The 20279-nt window shown below is 33.8% G+C and overlaps 1 long non-coding RNA gene across 1 annotated transcript; it reads left to right on the top strand.

Annotated features, from left to right (window-relative positions):
• The first annotated feature begins 319 nt into the window (after positions 1 to 319).
• On the top strand, positions 320 to 3304 carry LOC109189872. The gene is made up of 3 exons (XR_002055650.1): positions 320 to 551; positions 689 to 801; positions 3087 to 3304. It is a non-coding gene; the product is annotated as an uncharacterized LOC109189872 (long non-coding RNA).
• Positions 3305 to 20279: the final 16975 nt, after the last annotated feature.

The raw sequence follows: 20279 nt of genomic DNA, 5'->3' as shown, positions 1-20279 counted from the left end.
CTAGTATTAAGAATTCATATGTATAGTTGCAACTTTGAAAAGTTTGAGGGCTTAATTCACTCTATATGGAAAGTTTGAGGGTCTATTTGACCTTTTTTTCTAATAAAAATAACCATATATATTAATGGAGTTTGACAATTATATAAAACTAGGGAGTAAAAATACAACATTTTGAATATGGGCTAAATTTATTTAAATTAACTTTTAGAGACCAATTTTCTAAAAGTGAAACAATTTAGGGTCATAATGCTATTTCTCCTAAATAATTTGAGTACTTATTTCGCAATTTTCTTATATTTCTATTCGGGTTTCGATGTTGGACTCCATTAAGCATCCTGATGCTTGTACTTGGGTCGAAGACGATAAGCCCAAATCTGATACCGGATAAAAGCGATCTGCAAGGAGGGAGAGAGAGAGAGAGAAGAAGAAGAAGAAGAAGAAAAATGGCGTTGGTGTGGTTGGAAGCTGCACTGCCTTTGGGGATTATCGCCGGCATGCTCTGCGTCGCCGGAAATATTCAGTACTTCGTCCACAAGGCATATCATGGCCGGGTACTTCTCTCCCCCTCTATCTCAAACAGTCAAACATCTTTTCAGATTATTCTTCATTGTTACATCGAAGATTGCTTATTTTACTTTTGTAAATTGTTTGCTGATTGATTTGTTTATGATCGGGAAAATTGTTGTAGCCGAAGCATATCGGAAACGACGTTTGGGACGTAGCTATGGAAAGGCGGGACAAGAAGCTTGTTGAGATGCTTTCAGCTCCTCCTCCTTCTGATTAGATCCCTTCGCCTTTCTGGTAATTTTATTTTTCTGTGCTGATTGATCTCTTAGATGTAACTGATGCTGAAATTTTACCTCCTATTATACCGTCAAACTATGGGCTGTTCTTATTTGGAGTAAAAAAAACTGGTCTCTTTGGTATTGATTTTAAGAAATTTGAGCTTCACTGTTACTGGCTGCTTAAATGCGTCTGTCATAATTGGGGGTTAGAAGTTACTAACTGTAATAACTCCGGACTTTGTATTAGGGTTTTCTCTTGTAAGACAGATCTTGTCTTGTCTTTAATTATGGTCTTTGTATTAAAAGATGGAGATTGCTAGTAGATAGACTATATGTTGGGAAAATAGTGTGGCGCAGCTACTATAAATATTGGCTAGGTGTTTAGAAACATAACCTACGAAGGAGTAGGAAAAGATTTACTTTGCCGTGTTCAGGAACACTGCCTTAAGTTCAATTTCCCGGGGACGGTGCAGTAGTATAAACCGGTATTGCTCCCCAAGGTTAACACAGTGCTACGGTTACGTGCACTTGTATGTTGTAATCGTAGTTAGAACTTGACTTTTATCGTTTAGCTCAGACTAGCGAACACAGGGGTTGTGAACTCAAGCTATGAAAGGAAGATACGAAGAGATGATGCAAAGATGAAGATTGAGTGAGTGTTTATGAAATCAGATGACCTTTATATAGTGATTTTTCACACTCCTCCAGCCATACAAGTTCGCCACTTACGCTGCTTCACACGCCTTCAATGCATGTGAGCCATAATTTAGAAATGTAAGAAAAAGACAACCACAAATCTTTGAGAGAAAATAATATCATAATTAAATGTACGGACATTGGGAATTTGGATTAAATATGTAGTGTTTGGACCTCAGAATTTTCAGCACTATATGGTGCAGGTGTCGGGCATTGCATTAAAGGGCCTCTAACAGAGTGTACTTAAAGGCATTCCACTAAGTTTTGCATGAAAAGAAATGAAGTTTTAAAATGTTATTCTGGTTTAGTATTTTGACTCAAATAAGATGAACTTTCCTTCGTTGTCACTGTCTTGGTGTTTTGAATAAACTTGAAAAGAACTCTGATTGTGCAGATAAAGTGTATTTTTGTTGTTTTTAGAGCTCTATCAGGATATAATTGTAATTTTGTAGCCAGGAAATAAAACTCGCTCCATTTTGGAGTACACTGGGGTTGTATTGAACCATGTTTGTAAGGATGCCACATATTTAGGTTTTGATGGGTGAAAATGATTGACCAGTGGAATTTCATCTAGCAGCTTCCACTTATTTCCCTAAGAATAGAACTATAAGGTGCAAGTTACTCTAAACTCAGCAATTTTAACATTGGTGTGTTGGGTGTATTGTGTATACTTGAGGTGAATTTGGTCAGATGTGGTCATCTCTTGCCTAGTAGTTATTATGAACTTGACAATGTAGTTTGGACCAACTTAAAAGACATGCTTTCGAATCATATGAGTATGTATAACACAGGCCTTATCCATGAGCTTGGTTTATATTGTTGGAGCAGTGGATTTCTATTCCTGCTGAAACTCTGACAGTGAGAGTTGTATGCATATAATGGTCTCAGTTTCTTGATGCATCTATATGGATGAACGAAAGGTTTATTATAGTTAATACAGTAATATCAAATATAGCTTGTACCAAAAAAGTTTTGAGATGTAAAGAAATGACAATTCAAAGTTGTTTCTTTTTGAAATGTTGTCCTCTAATTTAAAGTTTATTTCATAGTGTTTACATGTAAGAAGGGGAGAATCTAACCTTGTTTCTTTTGAATTACTAAAGTAATATTTAGTATATATATTGAATGACCTGAAATGTGTTTACATGTAAAGCCTTCCATATATCTTTGGCTCTATTTGGTACACTTGAATCACAAGGGATGTGATTGGAATAAACTTTATTTCTAGAGTTTCAAAGAGAGAGAATGGAGGAGTGGTGGGGGGTGTTAAAAGATCGAAACCACAACTCACAAGTCCGTTTTACCCTAATCCTTGCAGAAGAAGCTAGGCTTTGGACCCTTAAGATAGATTTCAACATGAATATTTAAATCATTTCAACTTTATTTGTTCAACATGAAATTGAGTCTATGGGTAATGATATTATGCTTCAATTAAGGATTGTCTTGTGTAGTTGTGTGTGTAATTATACTCATTGTTTAACTATTATTGCAATCATTTCATCCAACTCTTGATGGACTTTTGTGTTCTTTACCCTGGTTGGCACACATGTTCTTGGTGATTGATTTATGAAACTTATGTTTTTCGTTACTCTTATGATGCCACAGATCCCCCTTTCAACAGGCTGAAGACGAATAAGATATTTTCAAAATTGTTGTCAGTTGCTGAAGTTGTAATTGAAGTTGCAGAGGCATGTATTCTTGGTTTCTTATTTTACTTTCAAAGATGGCGTGAACATGGTGCAATATTACTTTTTATCTGGAAAAAATGTCAGAAGGATGTTTCAAATTATGGTCAAAATTTCACTGGATCTTCTATTTTAGCCTCTTCAGATAGTGATGTCGTATGCTTTCTTGACGAGTTAATATCCAATATAGTCCTCGATTATAGTGGTTTTACTTGATTTAGTCCTAAGTGACTTTTTGTGCTCAATTTAGTCCTTGATTTTTATGATTTTACACAATTTAGTCTTTTGTTAAAAGTTTGGTTAGTTGGCCATTAAAAATAGGGTTTTAATGGTCAAACCATTATAGTTGAGGACCAAATAACTATAAGCTGAAGGCACAAGGGCATTCAACACCTAAAAGGACAATTATCTGTATAGATCTTCCAAATCCCCCAGTGATACCCCTACCTTGATACCTTCCCATATCTTTGAAGATAGTACCACAATTATGGACGTCTTTTTGTGCTCTTCAAATAATGCATATTCCGTCATGGCAATTAACAAAAGGAAAACTAAATCTCCGTAGGGAGATAAGCTGCATACAAAACCACATAAAAAGATTGATAACTCTGCATGGTTGGAGGAGCTGAGCAATAATTACCAAGACACTGAGAAGTGACCCCATCACTTCATCCCATCTTTTAGTGGGCAAATATTTATTTATGTAGGGTTAAAATTGATTTGGGGCTGAAGATATGCATTTCTAAGTGGAACTTAATAAGGGGAAGAAGAATGAATCATCCCAAATGAGATGAAGGATAATAAATTATTATTATGACCCTATTTCTAACAACCAACTAACAGGACTTTTAACAAAGGATTAAATTGTGTAAAACCATAAAAGTCAAAGATTAAATTGAGCACAAAAAGTCACTTAGGACTAAATTGTGTAAAAGAGAAAATTTCAATTTTGATCCACTGACTATTGGAGTTGTGTTAATTGCAACACTTGACTTTCAAAAATATTAATTTAGTACCTTGACTATGCAATTTCTATCAATTTTGGTCACGCCGGCCAAATTACCGGCAAATTATGACCGGAAAATATTAATAAGTAAAATAATGAGGTTATTTTAGTCATTTCAACTTTTTTCTAACCCTCATGTGAGTCCACCATGTTTTCCGGCGAATGCTTGTGTTTTCCTTCATTCCCTTTTTGGATAACAACCTGGATTTCAACTAATTAATATTAAGTTAAGATTACCTTAATTAGTACTTTAAACCCCCAAAGCTTAGCGAACTTGGAGGCTTCGACGAGGGAGTAGAAGGTGAGGGGCGATGCGCCGTCATCTGATACATAACAGGCTAGCTTGTTCGCCGGATACTCCATAGCCAACAAAGATAGCACCGTGTTGACTGTTATAATCCGCGGTTCCAGTTTCGGGTCGGCCGTCGTAACTAACATATTCACAACTGGAAACTCAGATGTCTCATCTCCCAGCCTTGAAAATGTTGGAACAATTTAATTACTTAGGTACTATACGCTCAAGAAAAAACAGAGAAATTAAATTTAATTTATAGCAGGCCGGAGATTGTATATATGCATCTTCCATACCATTGCAAGAGGCGTTCTGGGTATGTTTTGCGGCGAAAAATACAAGCATTCGCCGGAGGGTTAGAAAAAAGTAGTGAAATGACTAAAATATTCTCATTATTTTACTTATTAATATTTTCCGGTCATAATTCACCGGTAATTTGGCCGGCGTGATCAAAATTAATAGAAATTGCATAGTCAAGGTATTAAATTAATATTTTAAAAGGTCAAATGTTGCAATTAATATAACTATAATAGTCAGTGGATCAAAATTGAAATTTTCTCTTGTATAAAATTACTATAGTCGAGGACTATATTGAGTATTAACTCCTTTCTTAACGTTTGAATAAATCATTTTAACTACACAAAAATTTATAGAATGAGACATTTAATATTTGCTTACAAATATATAATCATTTTTTTAATAAAATTTTAGAAAAGTATTAAATTTTTGTTAAAAAGTATTTCACGTCTCACATAAGATAATTTGATACAAATCAAATTAGCTTAACTAATATTTTATATTTGCCAACTACCATGTAATGTGATGGCATCCCGGTTACCCATCCGAATGGATGATCATAGGTTTAAATCCCGGTAGTGGGAGCTTTGATACTTTCGGCCAAAAATGTTTGAGAAAGTATAAAACAGATACTACCTTGTAAAGAATTATGAGGATTTCAAAAACTAATATTTTATATTTGAGTATAAACTGGGGTAATTTCAGATTTTGAAAGGGGCAACAAGTCAAAATGGTTAGATTCATGAACATAGAAATTATTCATGATGAAACCGTATAATGGTACCAATTGGTATATTTTTTTTGAGTGGCATGGAAAACTTGCAACGGCTATCTGAGTCTGTGTCAATTGTTATGTTTATTGACACGCAATAATATATGTTTGTGTTTATAACTTGATGGAGGTAATAATTAGAGTTAATTCTACCGGAGGTTCCTTATCTTTGGTGAAAATTTTAAATTTAGTCCTAGACGGTAGTTTTTGTCATTTAACATCCCAGACTATTATTTTTTGGACACTTTTAGTCATTCTCATGACTTTTTTTTTTAATTTTTTTAATTTTTAGTAAGGGCATGCATTTTTGTTTCTTTATATTTTTATTTTGTTATTTTTTCGATTTCAACCGGTTTAATTCGTTTAAGACTTTACTAAAAATCGATTGAAAATTATGGTTATTAAAAATTAGAGGTCACCTAAAGTTCTAAATAACTATGACCACGGTTCGGTTCGAACCGAGCCGGAACTTATGGCCGGTTCCGATTCCTGAACCGTGAAATTTAAAAGAAAAAAAAGATTCAAATTTCATGCTTTAATTATTTCAAGGCTGTTGGCTTTGGCAGTTTGGCTTCATAAAAATAAAATGGCTGGTAGGCCACTAAGCCAGTGGACTATTGGCCACTTTGCCAGTTGGCCTGGCGCAAAAGCCAAGCTCCAGCCTCCATGGCCTTTGTGCCAGGCCTTGCAGGAGTGTAGCCGGCTATAAAACAAAACATACAATATTAAAAAAAAAAAAAAAAGAGGAAATCACGGTTGGAACCGGCAGTTCGAATCGGAACTGTCGGTTCGTCCATTTCTAAAATCAGAACTGGTGGTTCCGAACTGGAACCATGGTCATGGTTATATCTAAACCAAATAAACCTGTTGAAATCGTAAAAATAACAAAAGAAAAATATAAAAAAACACAAAAGTGCCCTTACTAAAAATAGGAAAAGTCATGAGAAGGACTAAAAGTGTTCGAAAAATAATAGTCAAGGATGTTGAATGGCAAAAACGATAGTCTGGGACTAAATTTGGAATTTCCACCAAAGACAATGGACCTATGGTGGAATTAACTCTTAAAAATAATTAATTATATCTCCAACATATTTTATTAAGGGTGTGCTTGGAAACATGAAAAATGATTTCTGGAAATCATTTTCCGGGTTTCTAGTGTTTGGTAAGTGATGAAAAATCAGAGTCAACTGAAAATAAGCTCTTGGTCATAGAAAAATGCACATCTTTTCTTGGAAAATGACTTCCCCCCTCCCCCCCACCCCCCTTTTTTTTGGGAAGGGGGGGGGGGGGGGGGTGGAAGTCATTTTCCTCACTGGTTTCCGCATCGGAAACTAGTGGTGGTTTTCGATGCGGAAACCAGAAAATTATGCTTTTAATTAGAGTTGGTTTATGCACTAAATTAATTAGAGTTGATATTACAATTGTTGATTTGAGAAGGTTGAATTTTGCTTTCGAAAATCCACTCATTAAAATGTTGAAGTATAGAATTCTGCTCATTTTATAAAAAATGAACCAAACATACAATGACAGTTTCTGTTATGCAGCTAAACACTATAAAAGAAAATATTTCAGGAACATAACTCATTTTCCAGAAGTTATTTTCCTACTTTCCAAATAGACCCTAAAATATCCCAGATTTAAAAATACAATACATATTGAGGAATTTGAAGTCTTGACCTTTTTTTTTTTTTAAAATAAAATCACTTCTATATGACCTTGTGGTTTAGTGGTATGAAGTGATTCCCTCAAATGGGAGGTCATGAGTTTGAGCCCCAGTGAGGGTGGTTTTGAGGCAAATTATTGTGTGGATCGTGGTCCACATAGAGTTATGTGAACCATGATCCAAAACAATGTCGTTGAATATTATGAGTAGGAATGATGAACATTATATGTTAGAATAATAAAACTTTTGGGGTGGTCCACATAGAGTTATGTGAACCATAATCCAAAACAATGTCGTTGACTATTATGAGTAGGAATGATGAACATTATATGTTAGAATAATAAAACTTTTGGGGTAATATAATGTACATTATGCTTTAGAGTAATGTACATTATGCTTTAGAGTAATGTACATTATGCTTTAGAGTAATGTACATTATGTTTTAGAGTAATGTACATTATGAGTTATAAAAATGTATATTGCGGCGGGTCGCATTACACAAAACGACGTCGTTTTTGGACTGTGATCCACACAATAACTATTGTGGTTTTGACTCTTTGTGCTTCAGTAGGTTGAGAAAGTAGCTATGAACAGATAGTACATTGTAACAAAGTCAATAGTACCCAAAAAAAAAAAATCACTTCCTACTAGTTTACCGTATAATCATCTTATAAATTTATTTGCAAACATTAACTAAAGAGAAAATAGAAATTGTGGAAAATTTAATTTGAATTTAAAATTTTCATATAAATAAGAATAAATTGATATGAAGAAATATTTTTAAAGTTTTTGTTGATAAAAACTTAATAATGAAGAATAGAATTTTAATATGTCAATTTATTCTTGTATGTAATTTTTTAAAACAATTAATAGTTTAAAGTTTTGTATTAAAAGAAAAGAAATTAACATTAGAAATAAAAAATAAATTGTTAATACACAATATTTTGAATAAGTTAAGTATTATGCACTTTAATACGAAATTTTACAATGAATTGTTTAAAAAATATATACTAGAATAAATTAAAATATAAAAAATTTACTCGTCATTATATTTTTTTATCAACATATATTTTAAAAAAATTTACATATTAGTCTATTTTGAATTTAATGATTTTTTAATCTAAATCCGACCCGTCTCACGGATTAAGAATCGTGAGACACTCTTATACAAGTATTACCCTTATATTTATAGAGCCCAATCAATGTAGATGAAAATCATTTTTTCCAGGCAATAGAAAGCAATTGTGTTTTCAAAGCTCATGTGTTATATTGAGTTCCTTGAGTTATGTGACTTTTCAAGCTTGGTTGTGGCGTCCATAACTCTTATCACTTATCTTTCAATCCATTTAAGGGGGTGTTTGGTTCGGGTTATATAGGATAACTAGGGTTATATTGGGTTGGTTATCTAACATTCCTATGTTTGGTTGAAGTTATATAACATTCCCTTGGAATCCAATATTGCCTCCACATCAGATTTTTCTTTGTGTTTGAGGGAATGTGATTCCCTTGTTCATCTTAGGTAATTTTAGATTCCCTTGTCATTTTACCTTCTTTGCCCTTAACATCAAAGTGAAAGCTTGATTTTGAACTTTATTTTATTTATTTTATTTTTATGAAAGATGACTAGATACGGGAAAACATAAATTTGGAAAATAAAGAACATTATATTGTAGCAATTTGGCACATTTTCATGTTTGCAAGGTGATTTGTAATATGAGGGTATTAAGGTAAAATAATCACTATAACATAAACAACAAATCATCAACCAAACAGGTTTATATTACATAGTCAAGTTTTTACCAAACACAGGAATCTAACATTCCCAGCAATCTAACATTGTCTAAGGTAATCTAACATTCCGTGAACCAAACGACCCCTGTGCATTTCCCCTACATCTCTTAGAGCATGTCGAAGGGATGGACAAAAAGCCAAATTATATTCTATCACTAACCTGCAATTCTGCCATTTTTTCCACCTCTAACCTAGCGTTAAACGCCATTTTATTAGTGGAGGTGAACAGTGTCGCATCATATATGACGCGAAACTATTCGCACACAACAAATGTAAGAGGATAGAAAATTTTACTTTTTTACCCTTATTTATATAATACCAAATGTATCATTTATTTGTTTTAATGTATTTTTTATTTTGTTAAATTATTAAAAATAAATTATACCATTTTAAAGATATTATTGAGACGATTAAAATTAAAAAAGACTAATATTAAATTAAATATATATTAATTATAAAAATTAAAATACATCAATGGTAAAACTTAATGTTATACGGATCGGAGTATTGTACTAAAATATATATTATCAATTTAATCACCAAATTATATTTTATTATATTAAATTAATTAAATTCGTACTAATAATTTTTTAAATTTTGAGATACCAAATTATTTTAATATTTAATAGCATTTGGTGCATAGGTTGGAGATAAATAAATTTTAGTGTAATTAAGGATATTCCTTTTAATATGACATTTGATGTAAATTTTTAGTATTTTGGTGTACAATGGGTTAGAGATGGCCTTACCCTTCACTTAGACAGCAAAAAACCCAAAAATATAGACACAAGAAATCTAAAACAAGTTAAGCGTGCAACTTGAAAGTGCATACCGTCATGAGAAGTCTTCGGGATCAACTTCTAAAGGATCCACCCAAGCAAATGTCTTGTTGAAGAGTGGAATCCTTACTAATGTGACTTTCCGGTGGGTGCTAATGAATTGATTGACTCCACCACTAATTTAAAATAAATATAGTTACTTATCAAATAATACCCTACCTCAGAATGAGAAGTTTTTAGGAAAAATACAATGAATGATTTGTAGCATTGCTCTAAATGCTTACACATGCTCTCAAAAGAGTCCTAATTACACATGACGTTTTTAGAGATTCACCAATCAAAGGGCCAGTTTGTCAATGAGAATAACATTTGCAAAAATTAAAAGGTGGTCTTTACATTGTCTAATAACCAACAATTGAGTGATTAAAAGTACAATTTTTCTCCACAAAATATCACCCTTTCAGTAGTTATTTGAGCTTGCATCTTCTTCTACATCTCTCAGTATATTATTTTGCTTATACTTTGTTTTAGTTTTTTACATGTTCTGTTTTCATTTTATTTCACTTTTTCTACTAATATTGAAGGTGTTTGGTAAATAGTTGTTATTTGATTGAGTTAGTGAGTTTGAGTAGTTGATAGCATTATTAGCTTATTGTATAAAGATGTTTGGTAAATTAGCTATTAGCTGATTGCTGATTACGTACAAAATAATTTTTTCAAAAAGCTTATCGAAAAAGTTGTTTTGAGCAGCCTTTTGAATTTGAGTATTTTGAAGCAATAAACTATTACAAAAAACTAATAAATCAAACACTAAAATTGGTTGTTTAACCAAGTCAAAATTGACTAATAGACTAACTATTTTATCAAATAGGGTCATTGTCTTATTCAATTATTTATTTACCTACTGAAACACAAAGAACCAATAACGCCTTCGCTTGAGGCTCAAACTCACAACCTTCCAAATGGATGTCCAACCCGGATACCATTAGACCACATAATCTTGGTTGGCATTCAATTATTTATTTACACACAAAAATTATAGATTTTGCGGACAAAAAGAAAGAGAACAAGAAAGATTTGATGTGTACCAAAAACCAAAACAAAATAAGAAAGGTATTTAATAACATTTCGTGGAACATGCATGGTTTTTAGCCAAGCTGCATTAATGTTTTGATGGTTCCTAATTTCTATGTGAGTTGTAATATATTACGTGTTAGTAGAAAAAAAAATTGTCCAATACATTGAATAACTATTGGTAAATAGGAAACTTATTTAATAAAATAAAATAAAAATCATTGCAAGACTTTTCTTGCATGAAAGGCGAAATTCATCATCTCAAAGTCTCCATACCCTGATTTAACATGATTGTGTAATTGTAAGACGTTTTTGTTGAGCATAACATATAAATAAGAGTAATGCTACCAGTACCTCCAAAGTTTTTCTCTTCTAATTCCTTCTTGACATACCACTTTTTTTTTTTTTTTTTTTTTTTTTTGGTGTTAATTAGTGAGTCAATCAAGATGGATTTTATCAAGATGGCACCCCATGTTTATAAGTCATATCAAGATGGATTTTATAAAAATAAGGAAAAAAGGTCAAATAGACCCATCTACTACCTCGAAGTGTTCAATTCACCCCACCATCTAAATTATAATGTAATCAGGCACACATACCTTCTAAAATTGTTCAATTAGGTTTTTTTTACAGGTTATCACCGGTTGCCCAATCCACCTAGTTGACCTGGAAATGAATTTAATGCCATGAAATTTAATGTTGCTGCAGGTGACATCAGCGAACCCAAGTACTTCAAGAAAGTCATCGACGTTCACAAAATCGAGAGGCAATACTTCACGTTTCGCCGGGACTCTATATTCCATTGCGCGTTTCGCCGGCTTCACTGACGGCAGCGGCAACTTCGAGGGGCAATACTTCGCGTTCATATCCGACGCGTCGGCAATAGAGATAGGATCGCTACTGGGAACGTCGCCGGTGACGGCGTTCATAGAGGTATTAGCGAACAGAGTTTTCGACAAACTACTCGTGTTCGTGTTCAGTAAGCGTTCGTTTATGTTCGTTTGTTAAGGTAAACGAACCATTAACAAACAAAAATTAGAGCTCAGTTAGTAAACGAACAGAGCTTGAACAGTTGTATACTCGTTTGCTAAGAGATCGTGAACAAGCTCGTTTGTGTTCGTATAATAATGTTCGTGAACAAGCTCGTTTGTGTTTGTTTAATAATGTTCGTGAACAAGCTCGTTTAGTGTTCGTTTAATAATGTTCGCGAACATGAACGTAGATTATTTCTTGTTCCCGAACGAATTGTGATCATGAACATGTGCAGGTGTTTGGTTATTAAAGGTTCATGAACGTGCTCATGAACGTAAACCAACATGTTCGTGAACGTGTTTGTTAACGAACAAGTTTGTGAACATGTTTATTAACGTTAACTGTAACACCCCTAATTTTTAAAACATTTAAAACCTATAGAATAAAGGCAAATCTATCATTACCCATCCAAACAAAGCGGAACTAACAACATAAGTATCGGGGTGATATGCCACGTCTAGGTTTGAGAACCTAGACGCACAGGCTAAACTAACTGAACAAGCATAAACTGTAATAAGTATTCATAATACAAGTCAAGACTCACAGGCCATCTAACTAATGCTAAACTATCGGAGCTAGGTCCTCGTATCCATCTAGCGCACTCTGGAGCTACTAATCTGAACTTGAAAAACATACGGTGTAACAATCGTCAGCGAATAATGCTGGTAACCCACTCCCACGCGTAAACAAACACTAGCTTTAAAACCAAGATCAAGACGCAAGGCATAACAACAGGTTTAGCATTACGGATCACCATAAAGATACTAGTATGCGTCCTAACTCGCAAGATACGATAACCACAAAGCTCAGCAATAACAACAACAAGTCACAACGACAAGCAAAGGCAACAACAACAATAGTATCACAATCCACCCTTATACCAAGTTCCAACATTTACTCCTCTCCATCCTTATATCAGTTCCAACAGGTACCTCCAGGCCACCCTTATAACGCCACCCCCTTATCCCTCCGGAGCACTTCATGGCTTGCTCCCCTCCAACATATCTCCAACATGCCACCGATCTGATAGCACTGTAGTGCCATTCACATGATCCGTGCATCTAGCACCACTACCAAGGGGTCAACGCATATAGCTTTGACATATATGACACCGCAGTGCTTATAACTTGACCCATGCCTTTAGCAAGCAAGTCAAGGTGGTTCGTGCCTTCAACACGATAACCGAATGGTATGTGCCTTTAGCACAATAATCGGGCACTCGTTGTGCTAAACTCCAACAATCTTTTTCCACCAATCACATCCCTTTCTCATCAGGTACAATCAATCAATCAACACACACAAAAACATGGTGGCTACCTCTCCATAACAACAACAATCATTACACCTCATCACATAGCAATGGATAGTCAAAGGGAAAACACCACAATCACAACAGCAAGTGACATCAACATAAACACGCAACCCACAAGATACAGCTTAAACACTACTTCTCAAAATAACGAGACAACCACAAGATACCCACGGGATCATACAAATCTCATCCTAGGTCAACGGGATACTAACTTAACCCACATGCAATATTTACGACTCATAACTCTCAAAATGGTACCCGAAATATCAAACGAGACTCTTAAACATCAAACGGGGCACAACGGGACACGGGGTAAAGCGTCGCGACTCACCGCCTCGTTCCAGCAGGTGTACGGTGGGTGGTCAACCAACCGCCGATGGGAGGCTATGTACCAGCGGGTACACTGACCGGCCGCCGGCCATCCGCTGGTACGACGAGTCTGTACTGGCGGGTGGTCAAGTGGGGGTCCGTCCCCCCACCGACCCCCCACTAGTACGATGGTAATCCGGCCTATTCCCCTTTCGGAAATCCATCCGTTAAACCCAAAAACCAAGTCCAGATACATCCCAATACGCAACAACGACAATATGGACTTGAACCGCAAGAATTAAGCCAAGAAATCAACACAATCAAATCCCAAATACGAGCACTAATGATGCCAAGGATTAAGAATAAATGCACAATAATTCAAGATCATCAAAAACCTCAAGAACTCAATCATACCAAGCTTCAACGACAAACCCTAAACCTAGAATAACACCCGAGCATGCATAAACTCACCCAAGAACATCAAGAATATTATCAATAACAAGATTCTCCGTACAAATCCTAAAGACGAGCTCTGAACACAATTAAATACAAGAACATACCAAGACCACACAGGGCCATCAAGAATAACAAGAATCCAAATCACAAATCCTAAAGACAAGCTCTAACATGGCACAAACACAAAATCACACATTCAATCGTTCAACGGAGCCAATTAATAAACGATAGCAAGGAAAATAGGTTTGTAAGACATGGGTTACCTCTTAGCCTTAATTAATCCTCCCTTGGCTATTAAGGTTCTTTCCCAAAATTTTCTCCCGATAGATTTCCCTAGGCTTGGTGGCGGGGAATTCCTTTGGCTAGGTTTCCCGGGCGATTCGTGTATTCGGTGTTATGAGAGGTGAGAGGGTTCTAATTGCTTTCTAATCCCCTATTTATAAAGTCATGAATCCTAATCAGAGTCTGGGTAGCAGAAGATCTATTTTCTTTATTCCTATCGGGCTTGTAGTCTTTAATATGGATAAGGGTCCACGATCCATCATGGACCACATTAATTAATTAAGGGGGTCCTAACCAGTTTAAGTCCCTTTTAATTATTTATCTACGAAATTAATTCAATAATTAATCCGGATTTGAAGGCCGTAACACGGGGTGTTACATTAACGAACACGTTCGTGAAAATTAACAAACACTAATGAACGCTTAACAAACGAACACGAACAAGATTTTCAAAAACCTTAACAAACGAACACGAGCAACCTTCGTTCGTTTATGTTCGGTTCGTTAACAGCCCTAGGCGTTCATCGATTCATCGACTTGGATACGGGAAGGCAGGCGGACGGGGCTGATGGCGTTAACGGCAGGGTGTTATTTCTTCTTGGCGTTCTTCTTCACGCTGCTGCTGGCATCGATTCCGACGTGGGCGGTGGGGCCGCCGTTGATTCTGGTGGGTGTTTTGATGGTGAAGGCGGATGGTGGAGGTTGACTGGGATGATATGCGGTAGGCGATACCAGCGTTTGGGCCAAGTCATCGCAAATAACAGAGGGTTAGGATAGACGACGAAACTGACTAGGTGGCGTCAGAGGGGGCTCGACTTCTACTTCTCTCGCTTCCCTTGTCGCTGCCGACCAGGACCACATCGAGAGCACCAAGACCTTGATTTGCGCCCTCAATTTCCTCTCTCGCAACCTCCCCCTCCCTCAGGATGTTTTTTATGTTGTTTCCTCCGTCTTTCGCACGAGTGAGGATGACGCCACGGACGATTGCCCCATCAGTGAGGGTGATAACGGCCTCGACAAAGCCTCCTCCAGTCACGTGAGTGCCTTTTGACTTGCAGATTTACTCTGATTTCACAAGTTTTTGGATTTTAATTGTGTTTGAAGAAGCAACCGGTGTTGTTCAATTTATTTTCATGTCATTAAATTTATTTCCAAGTCAACCAGATGGATTGGCAACCGGGAGGTAACCTGCAAAAAAAGCCTCATCGAACAATTTTAGATGGTAAGTGTGCCTGATTACATCATAATTTAGATGGTGGGGTGAATTGAACACTTCGGAGTGGAAAATACTACATGTACTCCCAACTTTTACTTCTCACAAATTGTTGATGTAGACACATTTCCTGGGACCCACATGATGAAAATAGCCCATCTGTGTTTGTCATGTCATGGAGTAAAAGTGATGGAATAGAATTTGGGAGTACATGTAGTAGAACTCCTTCGGAGTAGTAGATGTGTCTATTTGACATTTTTGCCTAAAAATAATAAATGTAAAATCCTACTATTAACTTGAACTTTTAGTTAAGACAGAAGTCTTTCTTTCGACATGCACTTTGGTTTCATAGGTTGATACAACTATTGTTTAAAGCAATATTGTGACAATTAATTAAGGAGTTCTACTACATAGTACTCTCAAATCTTAGGGGTCCTTTACTAACTTGGAAGAATGGAGGATTTTCCAGAAAAAGGGAGAATTAGAGAAGTGAAAAAATGGAGAAGGGAAGACTTGTTTACTAAAATCTTTCCTCCAAATTTACATTCTATCTCCATTCTCCACTTTTTCACTAAATTTGGAGAATAAATAAACAAAGTTCTCTAAATGGAAGAATGGAAGAAGGTGTGTGTGAACAGTGCATTCCCTTAAGGTCCACGGATCGATTCCTACAAATGATACATTAGTGTATATTCATGCATTTTCTATTTTTCCCCTTCCCTGCGCACAGCCGCCCACAACTGATTATTTACCATTTTCGTTTTAATTACTCATTATTATTATTACAGTTTTTACTTCCCATTTTGTGCTTTTCACATTCAAAATTATTTTTATTATTATTTATTTTTAGCGTTTTTTCCTTTAATTATTATTATTATTATTATTATTATTATTATTATTATTATTATTATTATTATTATTATTATTATTATTATTTTGAGTATTACGGAGTATTATTATTATTATTTATGTACTAAAATGATTGAAATAGTTATAATTATCTAGAAATATGTTTTATCAATTTTTGTTACCTTTTATACATTTAGTATTAGTGTATTGGAATTTTTTTATTAAAAAATTAAATTTGTAAAATAAATTATTATTATTATTATTATTATTATTATTATTATTATTATTATTATTATTATTATTATTATTATTATTATTATTATTATCTTTTTCATTTTCCTCCTACTTATATACACAAATTTGTTGTTGTTATTATTAAATTATTACTATTATTATTATTAAATTATTACTATTCTTATTATTATTAAATTATTATTATCATTATTACTATTATTATTATTAAATTATTAAATTATTATTATTATTATTATTATTATTATTATTATTATTATTATTATCTTTGTTGTAGAAATATACAAATACTATATGGGATGATTGTTTTTAATAGAAATGAAAATCAGAAAAATAAAAAATTGGATGAATGGAAAAATGGAAAACTGAAAGAATGAAGAAAGAAAACTGGAGAAATGGAAGAATGAAAAATTGGAAATGGAAAAACAGAGAAATGAAGTAAACGACCCCTTACTCTCTCAAATTTTCACTTCCTTAAAGTAATATGTTATTTTCTTCATGTGGGCTCGTGTAAAAGTGTTTACATCAAAATTTTAGGTGTGAAAGTAAAAGTTAAGAATAGAGAAGGAAATTCCCTATCGTATTTTCCATAATTAAGATTTGATTGTGGTGTGAGGCTGGGTACATTAAATTTCTGAACACAGACTCACACCACTGGATGTCTTTCTGTAAAAAACATTCTAGGACACCAGCTGGCATGAGGCAAGCTCGCTAGCTGAAGCAGAACAGGTAAGAAGCAGGTGTGAAATGTAAAGAGTGTTAGGAAGATCGCATCATTTATGCACGCATCTAACCTCAACAAAAACATTCAACTTTTTTACTTTTAACAATATTTGGTTTACGAAATATCATGTCACTTTAAATTATTGTTTTTTTTTTTTTTTTTTTTTTTTTTTGAAGAAGAAGAACGTCACTTTAAATTGTTAAACAATCTCATAAATACGGAGTATTATATTTATATACATTGTTAGGAATACGTCTTAATTTTTATTTTTAAATTTAAAAAAGATGCAATATTAGCCCATTTGGTTTTTAAACCACCCATCTAATCTCAACAAAAACATTTATCAACTTTTTGCCTTAATGATATTAGGTTTACGAAACGTCATGTCACTTAAAATTATTATATTATCTCTTAAATATTATTTATGTACATTGTTAGAAATATGTTTGTTTTTTTTTTTTTTTAGCAAAACCAATAAATATCATTAACTGAGATGAGGAATCAAGTAGTTTGAAGGGGTGTCACACCACTTCAGCAATTATATCGTGTATCATGGTACACAAAGATTGTAGATCATGGTCCAAAAACGACGCCGTTACAACTTAATAGAGCACGTATTTTTTGTGTGTTAATTATCAAATGAAACTATAGTATATCTAAATTGACACTGCCTCACGTATTATTTTAATATTATCAAATGAAATTGTAATTGAAATGAAATTGCAGTTGTGTTGAAATGAAACTGCAGTGTATACAAAATGAAATTGAATAACAATTTCACATATTTGAGTATATATTGTCTAGCGAAATTGTAGTCATATCAAAATGATATTGTAATTGTATTGAAATGAAACTGTAGTGTATATAAAATTAAACTGAATAAAATTTCACATATTTGAGTGTATATTGTGCAATGAAACTGTAGTTATATCGAAATGATAATGTAGTTGTGTTGTAATTAAACTATAGTGTATACAAAATGAAACTGAATAACAATTTCACATACATATTTGAGTGTATATTGTCCATCGAAACTGTAATTGTATCAAAATGATATTGTAATTACGTTGAAATGAAACTGTAGTGTATATAAAATGAAACTTAATAACATTTCATATATTTGAGTGTATATTGTGCAATGAAACTGTAGTTATATCGAAATGATTATGTAGTTGTGTTGTAATGAAACTATAGTGTATACAAAATGAAACTGAATAACAGTTTCATATATTCGAGTGTATAATATCGAATGAAACTGTAGTTATATCAAAATGAAATTGTAGTTGTGTTGAAATGAAACTATAATGTATACAAAATGAAACTGAATATGTTATACAATCAAAGTTACTTTTTGCGGACGGCACGAAACGGTGCAGAACATGTGCCGTTTCTTTTAATTAAAAATAACGATATCTTTTTGATATCTAAACCACAACGCATTGTGAACTGCGATACATAGTATAATTTGTCACAACACTCAAACCGACCCGTACGAGCCCCAAAAGCCTTGGCGAGCACGTGGATTGGCAGGTTATGGACAAAGCAGGAATTAAGCGTGCTAATTTTTTTTTTTTTAATACACCAGAAAGGATAAAAAGACTAAAAATTACTTTTTTTTTTTTGAATGCTACTGACTCTATTATATTGTAGTTAAATCATGAAAAATCATGTAAATAATATTCAAGATGAGTTGCAATTATCTATGTGGAGACTCAAAAACATGTCGCTCAAACTCAGTAACTTCAAGACTAGATGTATCCAATCAACACATCTATTTGCCTCTCTATATTGAACCAAGCAAACCCAATGGCGAATCAAGTTATGTAATATTGCAGTATTTACATGATTAAAGTTATGTTATATAACTCAAACTAAAGACAATATTGTGAGCATTTATTTCAAAAAGTAACGAATATTACTAACTGCATTCATAATTAATGTAGCGGGAAGCAATGCAGCGTGATGGACGCTTGTTTATGATCATTGTGTTTTGTCGCAGTCATGCTCCTCAATAGCAGCAAACTAATTCCATAATATCTTGTGACAAAAAAAAATGGAATCCCCCACATCCCGGTCCGACAAAATCGTGAAAGAGTAAATCATGATGACTCAACTAATCAACAGATGCTAAATTTTTGCTCACTGTGTACAAAAAGTTCTCTTCATTTGAGAGGTTTCTCTCATGCTATCGCTGATAAAACTCGATCCTTGATCTCTTATGACAAATTTCACCTCTTCAATATCTAATTGACTCGCCAGTTAGGTTTATTTCACATTTTCACTTTAAAATAAATTATTTTATTTCATAAATGAATCAAAAGATTCAAATACAATTTTTAAAATCTATTTTTATAAAGATTCATAATATTCTTATTCTATTCATAGTTTATTGCAATAGCTTAATAAAAGATAGTACAAAATTAACCACAATTTATTGCATAATTCATCCTAAGAAAAAAGGAATTTTCAAAATCCAAGATCCGAAATTAAATCAAAATAAATACGGAGTTAAAAAAAAAAAAAAAAAAAAAAAAAAAAAAAAAAAACCAACATCAACAACAACAATTACAACTTTTCTTATTTGGTAGGTAACAAAACTAGTAAAATTTCTGTTGGCCCGTGGGGTGCATCCTACATAGGCCAATAGCTTTAAGCCATTAACTCATCACAAACAACTAAAGTCCATCTTTTTAGCAACTCTTTTTGCCTAAAAGCACCACAATTGGTTCCTTTTACCGTACTTGTCTGAAAATGTAAACAATCAACACAATTTGAATTTTTCTGCTCTTCTTGTTTCCACTAAACTCACAAGAATCTCTCTTTTGAAGTCTGCTTATCTGATGAAAGGAGTACTTTGCCAATTGCCATGGTGCACACAAACAGGATTAGTCTCGGTATATACCCGATTGAGAAAACCATCCAGCACGAACAAGATTAGTCTCGGTGTATACCCAACTGAGAAAACATGTGGTCAGACTAAAAAGATGCCATGGAGAAAATGAGTGAATGA

Source organism: Ipomoea nil, unplaced genomic scaffold (genome assembly GCF_001879475.1).
Source record: "Ipomoea nil cultivar Tokyo-kokei standard unplaced genomic scaffold, Asagao_1.1 scaffold1568, whole genome shotgun sequence".
NCBI classification, from domain to species: domain Eukaryota; kingdom Viridiplantae; phylum Streptophyta; class Magnoliopsida; order Solanales; family Convolvulaceae; genus Ipomoea; species Ipomoea nil.
This window is presented reverse-complemented; position numbering and strand designations above follow the sequence as displayed.